Source organism: Rhyacophila brunnea, unplaced genomic scaffold (genome assembly GCF_057557595.1).
Source record: "Rhyacophila brunnea isolate RB1 unplaced genomic scaffold, BYU_Rbru_1.0 scaffold_2, whole genome shotgun sequence".
Lineage (NCBI taxonomy): Eukaryota > Metazoa > Arthropoda > Insecta > Trichoptera > Rhyacophilidae > Rhyacophila > Rhyacophila brunnea.
In genome coordinates this window covers 21,811,737-21,830,439 of record NW_028232859.1, presented here as the reverse complement: position 1 = coordinate 21,830,439, position 18,703 = coordinate 21,811,737, and the positions used below count along the sequence as shown (strand labels likewise).

General features: G+C 33.9%; 1 protein-coding gene across 4 annotated transcripts in view; it reads right to left on the bottom strand.

The window, feature by feature from the left end:
- stol (voltage-dependent calcium channel subunit stolid) overlaps positions 1-18,703 on the bottom strand; it is a 161,037-nt gene that overhangs the window by 122,129 nt on the left and 20,205 nt on the right. The window lies entirely within an intron of this gene.

Below are 18,703 nucleotides of genomic sequence, written 5' to 3'. Positions count from 1 at the left end.
AATATACATAGTTAAAATTTACAGGGAAACTTATAGTTAATAAATTGAAGTATCGAAAAATACACATAGAGAATGACTGTACGTAATATGTGTTTTTTTGGTTATGATACTTTTGAAGTTAGATAGTTATTAATGTGTTTATGCATACATGCATCCGGTGTTCGAATTTAGAACTAAGCTCATCACAGTATAAAAAGTATTGAATAATATGTCAAATGTTAGCATGTGGCGGCCTCACTCAGCGGACAATTTATACTGGTGGGTCTATAGTAATGATTTAAACCATGCGTCTACATGCAGGGCCGCACGAAGTGGGTATACGCAGAATCCAAGTGACAACATACCAGAGGCGGCAAAATACACGAAAAAACTATAACTGATAATATTATTAAAAATATATATTAAATTCATTTAAGATATAATTTATATTATGTTGAAATGTATGATTTGCCTATGACATTCATTGGATGTAAATAATTTACATATGTAAACAGATTGTCGTATAAACGGATCTGTTGCACGTATTATTGGTTCGTATTTGTTTCCATCTCTTTTGTTGTGTTGGGTTTTTCATGAACCACACTCAGTACCTACTGTAGAATAGCTTCACAACCTACAATCGGAATTATGTCATGGTATTATATTCCGTTTACGGGTGCATGGATTTACTGCTTACAGTACGTCATAAAAATTCACGTATAAACGTGTATTATCGTGTAAATTTCAAGATTGTATGCATGAATCAAAAAACTTCAGAAGCTTCTGAATTTTCACGTGGCAATTGGACCGTGCAATATCTGCGCCTGCGCAGTAGAACGATAGTATAATCATTTTGAGGTTAACCGATTTTCTTTTCGAACAGCACCATAAAATGACAACATAACGTCTCGCTTACGCTTGAATAATGAGATTGGAGTGACAGTCAGCACTTTTGCGTCTAAAAAAATATTATCGTAATAGTTTAAAATACACAATATTTTTGCAAGTAAATCCATGCACGTGTACAGGCGCTATTATTCTATAAAACTGACGTTAATAAATCACATTTATAGATGTTACTGAGAATATGAAATCAACTTAATTATCGTTTAAAAGTGACCAACGATAACGTAAACTACTTATTTATTCGACACTTGTTTTGATTGATAGGTATCATTGTAACTGATACTATAATCTTTTTAGATTCAAATTCAAAATATAATATGACGTAACCTAATAATCAATTCATTTTAAGAGACCAGATTATTTTCATAATATGCAATTCTCATAGTATTGTATTTAAATACTAGTGATCATTAAAATATATAAATGACTAAAGAAATAAACAGGAAAATTATTGTGAGAAATAATAGATGCTATTAAGGATTTATGCAGATGGGCTGCATAAGCAAGTCAAATTCTCCCAGAATACGGTAATTCACCTTTTTAAAACCCTTATAAAACCAGTTCTGTCTTATATTATAAGTCAGAAGCTTGGACGCTGAGTTCAGATGGCTCTCATCAGTGACATCCCGTGGGGGTAGGTAGATTGAGCGTCGCTTGGGGGCGGCAGTTACATGAAGGGCGGCAAATCGAGGAGAATCATTTGGAATATATTATATAAATAGCTATTATTTTTTTTTTAAATCAGCTCCCTTGGTTTATTGGGTTAGCGATGTCTAGTATACTTCCGTTGCCCTTCGACGTCCTTGGTGACCAAAAACGACACGTACAAATTTGCTAATAATTACAGTCTGAGTTATTAAAGATGCACCCTCCTCTTACAGAGCGTCCCACCTACCACTCCGGGTCCACGATTTTAGTCTGTATCGAAGCGTCACGCCGTCATCGATTATCGATTTAATAATGCCTAAACCTTTGCGATCTCAAACTAAACATATCATTACAGAATATATTAGAACATATTTCTTAGATATTGGAGTCATGAAAGGATGATAAAAAATACTGTATAAAAAATGGGGCGGCATTTTGTCTAGGGACGTCACTGGCTCTCACATTTTGTTACGCGCGAAATTTTGCGAAAGATTTTCGGTCCCATCTGAGATGATAACATCAGGCGGAATGGCGTCCGCACAACCATAAGCTTTATAATATGCATGATAAACCAGACATTGCGGTATTCATCGGAACTTAACAATCACGCGTGGAAGGGTGCAAATCTCCAAAACCAGGCGCGCAAACAGAAAAATGGTTTGAGTGAGGATCCATTTAAAAAAAATATCAAATCATATTTTTATTGATTTTTAATGTGGCTGGAGGGGGCGGGATTAAAAAAACTAGCAGGTGCCTCTGACTTCCACATTTACTCCGCCTTCTACGTATAGCTTCTCGTCGTAATACCATAGTACCGGATACATTCACTGCACTGTGATTCTAGCGATAAACACCTGGCCTGCATTTATAAGGCTAAGGGTGTTCACCTACGAGTTATTGCGGCCTATCGCATCCACAAGTGGTTATCGAATTCGCGTGGTCTAACGTTCATAATTATTAGGAACGTTAATGTCCGTTTGTGTCGTCCGTGCTATCTTGTCTTGTAGACATGCCGTATCTGAATATTGCACACATTGAATGACCCAGATAGTTGCACCAACGTACCTATAAGTGCCACGGGTCTTTCACTAACCACAAGTCTTGCATGTCGTAGAATGCCATTTAATCGATAGATAAATCCGACTCACGATCCTTATGCATGAGGCCATGAAGAAATAATATTCCATTTACCTAAATAATTTGTATTTTTTTCCATTTCGGAAGGGGTCCGCACCCGAACTCAACGCGAACAGTGTGCGCGGGAAAGTCCAAAAGAGACAAGAAAGGATAAGCACCAGACAGCTGATAGGTCATGACTTCACTGGATGGATATACGGATGATTAGTATGGAAATGTGCAGAATTGAAGGAGATTGAGGAGTTTTTTGACACATTAAGGTTTCTCTTGGAATGTGGCGCCATGACAAAGAAAAAGTTAAATGTGTGGGACATCAATAAATTATTATTGACAGTGCTATTCTAAACTTACCAAACTGGTTCTGATTGTTGGTCAATTATGTGAATTAAGCATTTTTTATATAAGTTTTAGATAAATCAATATATAATAGCATTAAACTGAACAAACTCGTAATCTAGTAAGATAATAACTATAGACAACGATAAAATCGTGGAGTGGAACTTAAAATTATGTGTAAATTACTTACAATATAATTATAAGTATTAACCGTTGACTTTGACCGACATTTTAGACTACACAATCATTGTTATAATCATTAATTTTTATTTATTAGGTACTGACCAACCAAGTGAGGTCCAATGGAATAGTAAATAGATAAATACCGACGTATATAAATTTACCTTATCTTTTAATTCAAGAATGATTAGGTACCAGTGAGCACAGGATTAATGGGAACAGGCAACCGATCTCGAGTGTGGAATAATATGGGATGAACTTAAACACGTGGCAAAAATACGCTTTTCTTTCGTTCTGACAACTGCTCTTTTTTATGTACTGACGTTCATTCAATATTGGTGTATTTGAAAGTTGCAACACACACTTTCGCACGTCTATAATGTGTTTCATTTTCGTAGGACACTCACAGATTCAAACACCGGTTTCATAATGTAGTGTACCTGAATTATATATATTAATCAGTTCTGTGTTAGGTACCCTACTTAACATTCTTACAATATGTTACAAATCTTCCTAGATAACGTTTTTTACTATTATTGTCGATATCAAATGTCAATCTAATATTATTAAACGCGCGAATGGTCAGGCATCATTGTAAAAAAAGAGATGTTTCTTTTATAACAATTAAAATTTCAGCCATTTTACTGTTACTGTGGAGATCCGATAAAAAGAGCACACTTGTCAGGTATACTTACGAGAATAGTACGATATTTACTACTAATGAATAGGTACACACTAGTAAATGACAACGACTCACTAATTCAATGAAACTTCAAAAACTCATTGACGACATAAAAATGAGCGATGTGTTTAAATTACGTATTTTTCTAAACATGTTTACCCATCAAAAATCATTAGATAAAATTTATTTTTATTTATAAAAACAATCTATACTTACTTATTTATTAATATTCGATTAAACGCCGTTGAAATTATCTTTTTAATTATCTAATTATTAATGATTTTGGACAAAGTGCGCAGTCGTGACAACATTATTATGCGCGAATGTTTTAGGCTATGCGATAGAAGCTTACCTTATTTCGTACACATCAGCAGACTTGCTGCGGTTACGAGACGTAAAGTCCGTACGAAAAAAATTCAGAATTATTTCACGCTTAATCGGAGATTTATTTACGTCGAGACGTCGCGGCGCTTATTATTTATTTACTGCGCGCTGTGGTATATTTTTTAATAACTTTGCAGTTGTTTTGTAAACTGTGTAATACTGTAATACATTCCTACATATACGACATCTTTCGTTGCCAAAATAATTTTTTTTTTATATAACATAAAATAATGAAGTGATTAAGTATATAAATATGTCAATATGCAATTAAAAAATATTTTTCTTAAGAAGGTAGGTTTTATATAATCGCCTAGTATGGAGTCTTCGCCACTGGTAGCTACATATCTCACTAACTAAAAATCTAAAACAAAAAAGAAAAAATAATGCGGTATGAATCCAAGAGAAGTTAACCCAATAAAATCCGTCCACTCGTATCTTCGTATGACTGACTTTTAATAGAATAACATAAAATTCCGGTCACAGCATTCAAGAGCTTTCCCCGTGCAGTTTTCTGTTTTACCAAAGAAGTATTTTCCCATAGAGTATGAGGAAAACAAACAGATTTTCGTCAACAAATATTTTCAAAAGGTCGTTCCACCGGTAAGTACAATACCTCGGTTATATATTGTATGCTTTCTATTAGATAACTGCTAAATTAAAAGATGAAAAACAAAGAAGAAAACCGGCGGGAGGGAGACGGGAAAAGAAGGAGACGAGATATCTGCAATCTGTGGGTGGGGGTGGGAGGGAGGTTGACATATTGTCGGCGACAAACTCGGGAGGGGGAATTAGGGTCGCAGGCTCCTTATTTCCAAATCATGTTTAAACCAAGATTATCTGAACGTGGGTTTTTTAAACCTCGGATTATCCTTGGACCGCTGTTGTTAAGATATTACTGGGTAATTAATTATGCTTTATAATAAAGCGATTTGATGGATCTTTATTACAGTCATAATTGTACGCCATTTCTTAATTTAAAAATAAAGCAAGTTTCCAGCCCGTGCTTTAGGGCAAACCATTTATTTTGTGAAGTAATAATTTCAGTACAATATTAACAGTGTCTTTTCAACCCAACTATCATTACCATTTACCTATGTGCTACTCAATAAACGCCTAAATAGGGGTATATAAGCAAAGTCAGCATTCTACTAAATCAGTGTTTTGTAGAAAAAGCTAAAAAACTAATTTAAGGCAGATAAGTTTAATGCAGAACTTTTTGTTTTTTTTTTCAATGTAGAAATGAGTTTAAAAAGATAATCTGTATAATAAAAATCAGTAATTTCGCTACACTTATTAAGATATTTTAATTATGAAAGTCAATACTGCTTCATTTGCTTCCAAGTTTATAAGATTACTGTTTTTGCGTCTAACTAATTGGAAGTTTGCTGTGTTTGCTCCCAAATTGTACCGAGCGGACATTTTGTCACGTGACTTTTTGTATGGGAATAATATTGAATATAGAAGAATGCAGCCTTTGCTTCTAATGTGAATTTTTGTATGATAGAATGCAGGTTTGCGCGTCAAATATTGTTTTACCATGTGCATAATGAGCAGCTCTATATTTCTGCATTCATAGCTTATTTTCCCAATTTTTCCAAGATTGCTGCCTTTGCTTCTATACCCCTCAAATATTTCTTACGTTCTACGTGAGTGGTACACAATTTCAATCTCGTTGCATTTAGTAATAGTTCACATTTTAAAGAAATATCGTGATGTAGGCATGCCTCATTACTAGCCCATTTACACATGCATGAATTTACTGCTGACAGCACGTATTATCGCGACCATAAAAATAAAATTTAAAAGTAAACACGTATTGTCGTGCAATTTGCCACATTTCATGCAAGTATCAAAAAAAATCTTGCGATAGTTGTAACTTGCGTGACATTTACGCATGCGCGGTAGAAAGATCGCGGTGCCCTCGGCGGTGAACTATACAAACTACACCGCATGGCAAACAAAACATGCACCCAATAACAACAAACGAATCTCGCTAACACTAGAAAAATGAGATTGGCGGGACAATCACAATTTGTGTGTGTAAAAGGTTATTATCAAAATAATTTAATTTACACGCTATTGCTGGCAATAAATCCATGCACATATGTTGGTGATATTATACCCCGTTTACACGTGCAGGGATGTAATGTGCACAGTAAGAAAATGTATGGGCAAATATGTATTATCCTGCAGCTGTAAATCAAACATATTGCGCGCAAGTAAGATTATTTTAGATCTGCGCCTGCGCAGTAGAGCGATAGAGAACATGCCGGTAAAAACGAACTACTCATTTTGAGCTCCGATTTTCAATACGACCTGTCAGATGGTAGTATAAAATGACAACATTGCGTCTCGCTTACTCTTGAAGAATGAGATTGGAGAGACAGTCAGCACTTTTACGTGTAAACAGTTATTGTTATGACAGTTTAAAATAAGCACAATTGCCGACAGTAATCCCATGCATGTGTACAGGCGCTATTATATCAGTATCAACTTTAAGTAAAAAAATGTAGTTATTCATTCAAGAGGGACACGTCTAAAAGTTTATTAGCTTTCTGTATAAGAACGACTCTTCGTTTTAAATAACCTCTTTCGTAATAAAAATTATGTGATAGTCTACGGACGTTTACATTTTCACGTGCTTAATTAGACATTAATAAAACGTAATTACAGCCTATAAAGTAGGTTTCTTCCGCCTTTTGAAAACTTTTGAGATCGGTTTATTGTTTATCCAATCATATTTGACGTTTAAAACTTTGCATAATCTGTTGCAAATTGCGAGGCTTTGAAGAGTCTTACGATTGTCATCACATTGCCTTGATATTGTTATTTAATTTTTCGAAAGGATTTCATCACCCTTTCAAATTTACGATATTTTTCAATGTAAAATTCGACATTACGTAAAACTCATTTCACACTGCACAATAAGAATGACCTTTCAAACATAATAAGTTTCAATAATAAAAGTCCAACGCTATTCTTATTCAAAACGATTAAAATAAACCATATTATTGAAAATACTAACGAAACGTGTACATTGACAGTTTTAGTAATAAACTGAATGCGTATAGTTTTAACAAAATCAACTTCACTAACAAATCACTAGGTAGTATATTATTTCTCTAAAGCTATTTTTTCTATTTAAAAAAGCTTACTATACGTCCCGATTTTACTGGGATTTTTCCTCTTTGGCGATGGGTCTCAAAGTCCCAAAGTTTTTCATTTTGTCCCGATTTATAATTTTAAAGTACGTATGTTCTGATCGACACGGAAGAGCTAATTTGAGCTATAAAACTTCATAATATATTGTATTTTTGTAAATAATATAGTGATTTATTACCTTTTACAGACGGCGTCACATCATACACATGAATAATTGAATTTTTGTTATCATTCCGTCAGTTATCGACAGACAGTACAAAAACGAGGTTGTCAATAATTATTTTGTTTTTTTCTTTGACCTATCATTCATTTTGAAATCGTATTATTTTTCAATAAGTACACCTCAAAATGCAGAAAAATAAAGTGTACACGATGGTGTGTGGACAAGTTAATTTTATCGTGGCTTAGAAAAAGATTTCCTCTGAAAGATCTATAGGCACCTATCTATATTCAGTTGCAAAATAATCTACTCTAAAATAGTTTACATAATTTCGGACAGGAAATATAATATATATAACAATGGTTCTTGTAAATTATATGGCTATAAACTTCGATAGTTTTGACGGAGAATATGACGTAGTTAGAACGACGCCGAGCGAAAGAAATCGACGGATTAGGGCTTCATGTATGAGCAGTCGGAAATAATAATGGTAACAATAATATAATTTACCTTTTTCGTAATTCGTGCGCAGTCGAAGAAACCGCAATCTACGCAATTTCTTGGTTAAGTTGTTCTACTACTATTAGTAAGCAAATAAAGTACTGTCCGATTAAATATTGCCACTAACTCACCAATATATGAAATTATCATTAAAATCCGCTGAAAATTTCGATAATCGATTATATAATATTTTTATCATTGATTGATTTTAAATTATAGACTTCGGAAATGTATGCAAATCGATATGAAAAGACTATTCAACGCAGCTATGAATAGCGTCTAACGGACCAAAAATCGCTGACCTCATAAATTGGAATATAAAAATCTTACCCAATAGTTTAGAAGATGATAGTAAACTTTTGATAAATGACCGTTTTAAGGAAAAGAAGAAAATGCTTCTTAAATTATTGCCATTTTATATAGTACTTATACGCCCTCCAACTACGCCATTATCGATAGCTGAAATCAATCAACAGAATGACAATGTTTACTCGTAATTTTATTCTAAGATATCAGTAAACTCGTCTTCTGTTTTGAGGGAGGCGAATAATAAGTCAAGTGCTGTAAAGATGGATTGTCAAGCCATTTACTTTCCACCACCAGCGCGTCGAACGGCATCGACTCTCGATTTATATGCACCCCGGTCTGGAAGATATATGAACTCTTCGGGAAACGCTCCGTGTTTTATTGTTATCACAGTGTTATCAGTGCACATTTATTCGCTTGGATTTTACGGCGGATTTTTATGTCGAGAAAACTTTCAATGATTTTACATTTGTTTTATTAGTTCAGAGCTTCCCAACCGATGTGTCGCGGTACACCAGGGTGCCGCGGGCGTTTAGACAGTGTACCGCAAGATCTAAGGGAATTGAAAAAAGGAAACTATAATTAATTCGCGTATGCTGATTAACTATACGAACATAACAGTTTCATTTTTTAATGCGAATCCTCTAGCTACCAGAGGCACCTAGCGGAAAAATATGAAGCTTGCAATTTGAGACATTTTTTTGATAATTTACGATTTAAACTGTATTAATTAATAAATATGTATCTAAAAACATTAAAAATATTTATTTATATTAGAATAAATTTTTATATTAAGATAAACTTACAATTTAAAAAAAATGTTATAAAATGTGAATTTGACGATCCCATCTTATTATTACATATTATTTTATGGTCATATTTATTATTAAAATTTAGTTTAATAAATTTTCTATATTGTATTTAAGAGATTTTTGATCAATTCATAGTATAATATTTTTTTTAATTTATTTTAAGAAACATCGATTTTTATAAAAAAAAAATAATGTTTAACTTGAAATCCTTGTTATTTATATCGAATCTTATTTAGGTATGGTCCCAATATTGAAGCTTGATTATATAATAATAATACACGAAATGCTGGAATCGATACATAAAAAGGGTAGCAGTATTCACGCATTGTTAATACACACACCATGACTCGAATGTTGATTTTTTAAATTCTAGCTGAATATACGTACAAGTATATTATCATTATACACAATACATTACAAACATTAATGCTACAGATTGGTCTGAGGAAGGGATGGCTGGCAAAATCACCGCCGTCCGTCGTTGATTATATTAGCAGGGCGCAAATCGTGCCATATCGGTGTCAATAGAAATGGAAACAACAAAAAATAATACTAAATATACCTATATATTATTCAATAATAAAATTAATTTATGATTTATACGTTGACAAATATAAAATGAATTTAGGTAGATATAATATGGACATATATTTAATTAATTTCTACGGTTGGTACATTGATTTTTTTGTAAACAATAGAGTCGCCTAGCTAGATTAATAACTCACATTTTGCAATTTTGTCATTTTTGAGTTAAATATACTAAGTGATTCAAATGAACAAGGCATTAATCTATATAAAGAAAAATAGTCGGGTATCAAAAGTCAGTTTAACCCATGTGAAAATCGTTGACACATTTTTCAATTAATAATGTGAGTTCTATCAGCAAAATCTTTCTAACCAATCAGGAAAGTATATATCTCATGCTGTGTATATACAGCCTTTGGAGTATTATACATTCAAAACTTTTGTAAGGGAATGGGACAACTGGACGCCGGGAAAATTGGACGCCGCACTGTCGTAGACACGTATACAGAACGTAGACGAGGAATTTTAGTCAGTTTCTATCTACTACTTAGTAGTTTCAATTCATTTTACTCTTAACATAATGTTTTTTATTGCAGATTGTGAATTACCAACCCTAATGCCGGGTCCACACTGGCAACACGTCGCGCGACAACCACGTTAAATTTTATGATAAGTATGATAATTATCGTAAAATTTAACGAGGTTGTCGCGCGACATGTTACCAGTGTGGACCCGGCATAAGGCTTTATATAAAAAATAAAAAAACTCTCTTTTCGTTGTAACTTAAACATATGCACGATTAAATCATTATTTACGTGTGCATATTTAAATTCTCACCAACTATTAAATCATAATAAGTACAATAATTTAAATATAAATAATAATATTAAATATATTTTTAAAAAGTACCTATAAGTAGGTACTTAACGTCTATTTATTTTCGAATTACGTGGCGTCCAGTTGTCCCGGTGCCAAATCGTCCTAGACCCTTTTCTTCTAATTACAAAAACAGTGTGCTATGATGATTTTTTTGCGATTATCTCAAAACTGGATTTTTTTAATATTATAAGTGAGTTATAACTTTAGGCAACTCAAATATGGCATATGGTGATAACAAAATATTGGTGTCAATGAAACTAATTTATGTTTTCTTTCATCATTTTCATTCAATTGTTACTTGGCACCATCCCCTTGAGCCCCTAAGGTAGAGTCGCCACTGCATGTATCTACTCTTTTGTGCAGATTTTACGTCCTTCTTTATGTAACCGTATTGATGAATGTCTTCCTTGTTTTAGCGTTCTTGGAAAAATGTGCATGCTAATACTAAAATTTGTTATACCTACACATTGCTTGCGTGACACATGAAAAGGAAATTGTTCGACTCTCTTGCCAAATTACCTGAATTATTGAATAAAAGAAAAGAGCAAACTCACGCGAATGTAATATATTGCCATTAGAACGTAAAAGCAAAAAAAATACATGCTGATAAAATAAAATGATCGACATGTTGATTTAGAAGTGATTATATTAATAAATTGTGATTATATTAATAACAAAAAAGAGTATGAGTCTTTGACATAAAAAGTCTTATATATCGGTACACAGAGGGGGACACATGGGTTACCACAGCGCTCGCTATGTTAGACTTTCGCATTATAAACATACCTACTACAAAACTGTGAAGTTCGATAGTTTCGACAGAAAATATGACGTAGTTAGAGCGACACCGAGCGAGAGAAAACGATGCTGTAGGCTTCACATAAGAGCAGTCGAAAATAATAATTAAGTTTACCCTGCGTATTTCGTGCACAGTAGGTATTAGAAATCGCAATCTGAACAATTAAGGGCGGACGTGCTCAGCGTGGGTCAAAATGGAGCTTTTATTCTATTTTCAAAGCATGATCCTGGACGTTCCTTAAACGTTGTAGATAATCTATTTATATTATTTTGGAGCCTTATTATCCTTTATATTTATTTTAAACATTTGATGACTGCGTAAAGTATTTTTATTACATAAAATAGTATTCTTTTAAACCTATCGCTCTAATGTTTTAGAATATAGTCATATTTCAGTACATAAATGTGCAGTGGGGTTAAGATTTTTTACATTTATTAATTTTTAATCGCATTTATAAAACCATCAGTATAATTTATGTTGACATTATTATAGTGAAATATTTACGATAAAAAATTATATTGATAATCTCTGTGATCCCAAATTTTATAAGAATTAGGCAGTGGTTAAGCTACAACATACGGCCGTAGCCATAAATTGAAAAACTAAAACTAAAGTAGGGAGTAAGAACATGTTAACGCGCGTGTTTGAACTACCTTATACCTACTTTCATTCACAGTGTTCCGTGCCAACTTTGATTAGAGCATCTAAACAGGCGAGTACACCGGAAAATGGTACGGGGGAGTCCATTTTGAAAAAAAAATCCATAAAATTTTATGATTGATGTTTTAACCAGGCGGAAGGGACGGAGTTAACAAAATCATATAGGTGCCCTTGTACTTTTACAGGTACATACCTCATATCCAGATTCAAAATTCTATAACTACATCTACGAGTTATTCCAATCTACAACATCCACAAGTGGTTATCGAATGCGCGTGGCCTGGAGGTTTCAGTAAAATTATTGTTAGGATCGCTGGTGTCCGTTTGTGTTATCCACACTGTCTTATTGTTTAGACATGTCGCGTCAGACAATTAAAAAAATTGAATGCACCAATTTATCGGTATACCTGTCTTCCACGAGCACGGCCTTTACGTGTCATAGAATGCCGAGAGTAGTGGCGCTAATCCGTTGAGAAGTCTGAACTTAAAAACGCGCACCCATGCCAAAATCACCATTTAAAAACATTTAAAAAATTCTCGTAAAGCACTCATCACATACTAACGAAAAAATACTCTTTAGGAATCTCTAAAGATTCTACAGCCAGCTTTTTTCTTTCGTTTTTCTAACTGGACCAGCTAAAACGTTTTAACACCATCAAAAAAGTTCGCCAGCATTCAAATTGTCGACGTGACGTTTTACGTAAACTTTAAGCTCAGTCGTAGCTTAAACCCCGGTATTTTTTGTTTACATTATGTTTTCCTTGGTGTTTCATATATTATGAACTGTTGATCTATTGTGTCGTGTTACAATATGTAGTGTTTTTATGTTCTTTAATTGATGAGTTTGGTGACTGTTTATATTAAAATGTAATAAGTATAGGTAATCGATTCTTTTTGTTGTCTGTTAAGGGGGAGAGAGATATAAATGTATTGTCAGATTGAAGTTATATACATATCTAACATATTATTTTAATCGATCAATCCCTATCTAAATTAAATTTATTTAAACGAGAAAACAAAAATTTGAAAATATCGTCAAAAAATAAGGGTTCGACTGTACGTACTTTTGTATTGTTCCATGTATTTTTTGTGTGATGTATTTGGCCATGTTTAATTCAGCACATTTTTGACAGAGAAGTCTGATATACTGGAATCATTCTATAATATCATCATCATACAGTGGCACCATGGGTTTGGAAAAAGTGATATTTGTATAATTTGCTAACATGAAAATAGGCATTGTAGCAAACAATACCATTACACCCGAGAATCGCTAATGGCATACACATGTACGAATGTAAAAGGATGCCAGTATATGAGGAAACCGTAAGTTTTAATCTATAAAAAGGCATAGCTGCAATTACACAGATAAGATTTTTAAAATATCACGATTAGAAACCATGCCAAGTTAGAGCAAGCAAAAATTCTTTTATAATCCACGAAGGGTGAAAAGAATCCATGCCTTGAAGAAAGATAGTCGGATAACACTCGATTGAAGGATTATGGAAAGGAAAATAGTTGTAAGCATTAAAATAAATACATCGAAGAAATTTATTCTGAAAGTACTCTAGTATAAATTTGTAGGAAATTTTATAAGTACTTCAAATGTATTGGTTACATATACAAGAATGTCGTGTACGTAAGACATTTGGATTCTTAAACCGTTTCCAAATAAGGCGGCGTGATTTTTGGATTTGATAGCGCCTACCTATTTGGTCTTTCAGAGACTTAAAATAAATGCCGCAAAATAGTAGGCCGATGATTGTTACGGTATCGGAAATATATACAGAAAACACATTGTAATATAAACAGTAAACTCAGAATTCATACGACTAAACGTTTGTTTGCTTTGTGTAATAGTGTTTTAATAACAGTGATGCTGTTTCTTTTATCAACGAAATCTGTTGCCATTGGTATGAATAAATCTATACCAATTATTCAATAAAATTGTATGTCTGTGATACAGCTTTAAATACTGCAGTACTGGGGTGCACATTATGGGAGATGGCTCTTAGCAAAGAAAGCTCACTAATGGAATGAGAATAGCTGGAGTAACATTCAACTCGGGTATCTGGGCCTCGGTAAAAAAAACAAATGCCGCCTCTTCAACGCTTGCATTCTGATGTTGTTGCTTTACGGTAGCGAGTCGTGGTACCTTATAAATGAGAATAGATGTTTGCGGCGGATACTTTAGGAATAACAAGGAGATAAGACAGTGGACCAAGCAGCCTCTCATCACACAGAGAGTGAAGAGGCGTCGTTGGATCTGGCTTGACCACGTATTGCGGATGTCTCAAGAGAATTATAACCTGGTTTGCCTGTTCATCAAACTAACCGGATTCTGGAATCTTGATAGGCATAGTGTATACGGGAAGACGCAAGAAAACTGTCGAGCGACAGGGATTCTTGGAGACTCTTTGTCGTGTACATATGCACCAAGTTAGGGGCAGACATGGTCGAAAAGAAATAGTGTCTGTGATACTTGTTCCGTTACTCTAAAACTATTAGACGAATATTGTTGAATTTCGCTTATAAACTAGATTATTGGTACCAATTTAGTTATCAGATAGTAGTGGTGGATTAATGAGGTATAGTGCAGGTAGAGGTGCACGCGCATACTTTCAACCCTTGTCGTTCACACAGTCGAGTGCGTCAGTATCTCAATGGCACTGACTAGATATTCATAGAAATAGAACAGCTTTATAGCAGTATGTGCGCCTAGATCAAACCATTATCTGTCACTTATTTTTAAAAATCGAATTATTCCTCTTAGCCTGCTACCTATTATCGCCCTAAAAAACATATTTTATAAGTCAGTCCAAATTCCTCTAATAAAAACCTATACTGGTGTGGAAGTAGCTGCAGAAAACATGTGCCTGAGAATTAATTAGACAAAAACCAAAATAATATGGCCACTTTGATCGACCATGCATAAAATCCGCAGTATCTTTAAATTAATAGCCACCTCTTTGAGAGCTTTTTGTATCTCGGTTTGGGAACATATAAAAATATAATCAACGAAAAAATGATTTGCAACAAATAAGCTCTTTATGGTCTACAAAATTAAATTAATTTTCTAATTTATTCTTTACTGTCATACAAATTTTAATGAAAAATACTAGATACCGATTTGGCTTGTGATTCGGAGTATTGAACATTCAATAAGGCCGATGAGCGTGTGTTTAATTTATTTGAGAAAAATTTTACGCGTAGAATATATAGATATACCAATACGAGAGTACAGCAAACGGTACTTACAATGAATCTTTTCTAAATTGAGTGCATTTCCACATTTACTTAAGTTGTAAGCCTCCGATAGACAAGCCTTGTAATACGAATTGAAAAATAAAAATATATTCTAGATAGCATGCCAGATGATTACAGATATGCTAGCGGGTCCAAACTTTGGTAGATGGCTGGTGCAAATACCTGGATAATACTAACGTGGAAGACTCAAAGGATTTTTTTGAAGAGGCTAGCCTTCTTTCTAGGTTCTAGAACCTCCATATGACGCAAAAAATTGCTGCGTCGTGTGGAGGACGGAATTATTCCGATCCCTCCTTAGATTCATCACTTTTAACTCCTGACTCCTCTGTTTCGGTAAAGTTTCAGTACACGGGTACAGAGGACACTTCAAGTCATTAAAGATAAATGACGGCGGAGCAAGTCAAGTTTCTTTTTATTTTCTAAAACTCTTTCTTTAAACACTGAGGTGCATGGTTGCTACATCAGTCCCGTGCGGCATCGCTTCGGAACAAAGAAGTATGGCATTAAAATCTTTTCATTATGACACGTTTATAACGTCATGGAAGGGAACCGTGCACAAATCGCGGCTGCATATATACATGGCGGGTGGAGATGGGGAAACTCAAATCATTGATGATGATATCTACTTATTAGAAAGTGGGATTTCCGTATAATAAAGATCAACTAAAACACAGGGAGTTACGTGAAAATTTATTTTAAAATATGTAATACCTACATGCTCACATAATAATAATAATAATGTCAGTAAATTAACTGTAACTTTTCATCAGAGAGCGTCGCGACGGCTCCGCTCGCATCTTAGCCTGAGAAAAGGGGGTGGGTTTCGAGGGAGGCTCTGCGACTGGAGTATAATATCGTGGGGCGGGGAATTATGGTGTCAGATGGGGGGGCAACGAAGTCGGGCAGCCGGCAAGAAGACAGGGGCGCACGTAGAGGGTATGAGGGGGGTCGCTCGTCGCAGATCAATACCGCCCGCACGAGCCGCGAGCCGTGCCGCGCTTTCGACTCGCCGAGACATAATACCGATATTTTTTTTCGACGATCAACATAATATAATGTATCCACGAGAATAAATACACATGTGTGTCAGATATACGTATATTACGTGTCATATATATTATATACGTTATGTGTACACATGAGGCAATCCGCGTGCTGTGAATAGTAGTAGAGAAAATCGTGGCAGACGTTTCGGTGCGACAGTTTCAATCTAGGTTTCATATTTCCTAATAATATATGCATTACTACGTCAAAGCATTTACATAATATTATCACTTAAAATAATAAATACATTATACCTAATAATAGTTTTAAATAATGGCGAAAACTCGTAGCAGCGTAGCAGTAGTATTATAGAAGTCATCATCATCATACATAGCTCTACAGCCCGGAATGAACCCAGGCTTGCTCCAGAAAATTCTTCCAAGTGTGTCTACTTTATACATTTGTGTGCCAATTTTCGACACCAACAATACAAATATTAAAGCATGAACATGACAAATTACAAATTATTTACAACATTACATAAAAACAAAAAAATAAATATGCTTCTACCTTATTGTTTAATTTGTTTTTTTTTTTTAATTAATTATTTTTATTTAGAAAATTATCGTTCATAGTTTTTGTTGATTTTCCTACTAACTTGAACGCCTTGAATTAATAATTTGTTATGAACTCGATATATATTTTTTAATAAATAAATTATTTAAATAAAATACAGGGGAATAAGAGGAATAAAAAAGGACATGTGAATACTTTAGATTTATAGATTTTAAAAGCTTTTGAAACAACGTCCACCTAAACTCACTCTCACGTAAGCGGAATATATCAATATACGAAGCAATTTGATTGAATACACTTATTGCCCTCCCAATTGGCATTACCCATTACTGTTTACTTCTGCAGCTTGGGAGAACAAACAACGGATGCTTCCGATTTCTAAGATAGTTAACAGGGATACACTGGTCTATATTACGAAGAATAGTAGAGTTAGCATTTACGAAGAGTATAAAAATGAAAATTAATCCAAGCACTGAAGCCACGGTATACCAGAATTTTGTATTTCGTCAAGCTTAAAGATACTCAACCTCTTAAGATGAGGCTTTTTTGCTTGCGAACAATAATATACTCATTGGAGAAGCATAATATTGATAAATTTGACGACAGGCCTATCATTATAGGTCATATGACATAGGTTGTTTAGGTCATAAGTCATAACTAAACAACCTCGACACCGCCACTTGTCAATTTTACCAATTGGACCGAACTAAGTAATTCGACTAACACACGAGGAAGCCATATGAAATTGTAATGTTAAAAATTATTACATTTTTGTATTGTTTTTAATATGATAGATTTGGTAGCCATAACAAAATTATTTTTTTGTAAGTTGTCAGATTGACGTGACAATTGAAGAACATGACGCGATATTTAAAGCGTTTATTTTTCTTGTCGAATGACATATTATCTACAATGTATTGTCCATCTAAATATTTCGGCAATATCTCAATATTATTATATTTATTATGCTGAATCCATTAACTTAACTATGTAATACGTAAACATCTACGGTTTCATACCATATTTAGTATCCATTTCACTATTCACTGTTACCCAATCATTTCGGGGTAGACAGTTTTTTTTCTCATTTTCATTCATGGTCTGCGCGTCGTCATAATATTGTGACATTTAGATTTAAACTTAAAACTACACAGACTCGACAACATCATGCATTTGGACATAACAAATAATATTATTGAATGAATTTAGAATTATATTGAAATTTGGTTGATATTTAGGCTCCGTTTAGTAGAGGAGAACATGTTTGAGCCTAACAAAAAGTGTGTCAAAGATGCTTTTATCCATGTTTCCATATTATACAATTTACAGTAGCATTTTTATGACAGTATACCCTTAAATATCCTTTCATTTGCATCAGTATGAGTAGTTGTAAAAGTGTGCAAATGGTGTAGTTATATTAGTGCTTACAGCTTCTACGGTGCTACGCTAAAACAGTGGTACGGTGCTACGGCAATATTGAAAGCTCTTATTATTTTTCATATTACGTCCTAATTTCGCTTGTACGTTATACGCCAACGTAAATCCCCAGCTGTATTGTGTTTAGAAGTACGCATAAACTACACAGTTTGTATATAGGTACACCATGGATGCGTTTTACTCATGAGTTAAACGCATGTGCGAAAATAGTAGATACTTAAAACAATACAATTTTTTAAATAAAAATATATTCACCTCAACGTACACTTAATAGATAGCATATATTAAATAAATCGGTATTTATTTAAAATATGCTATCTACCTCAAGCAGAAAACGCTGGGCTGCAAATAAACAAGTCAAAAACTATGTATATGGTCAGCAC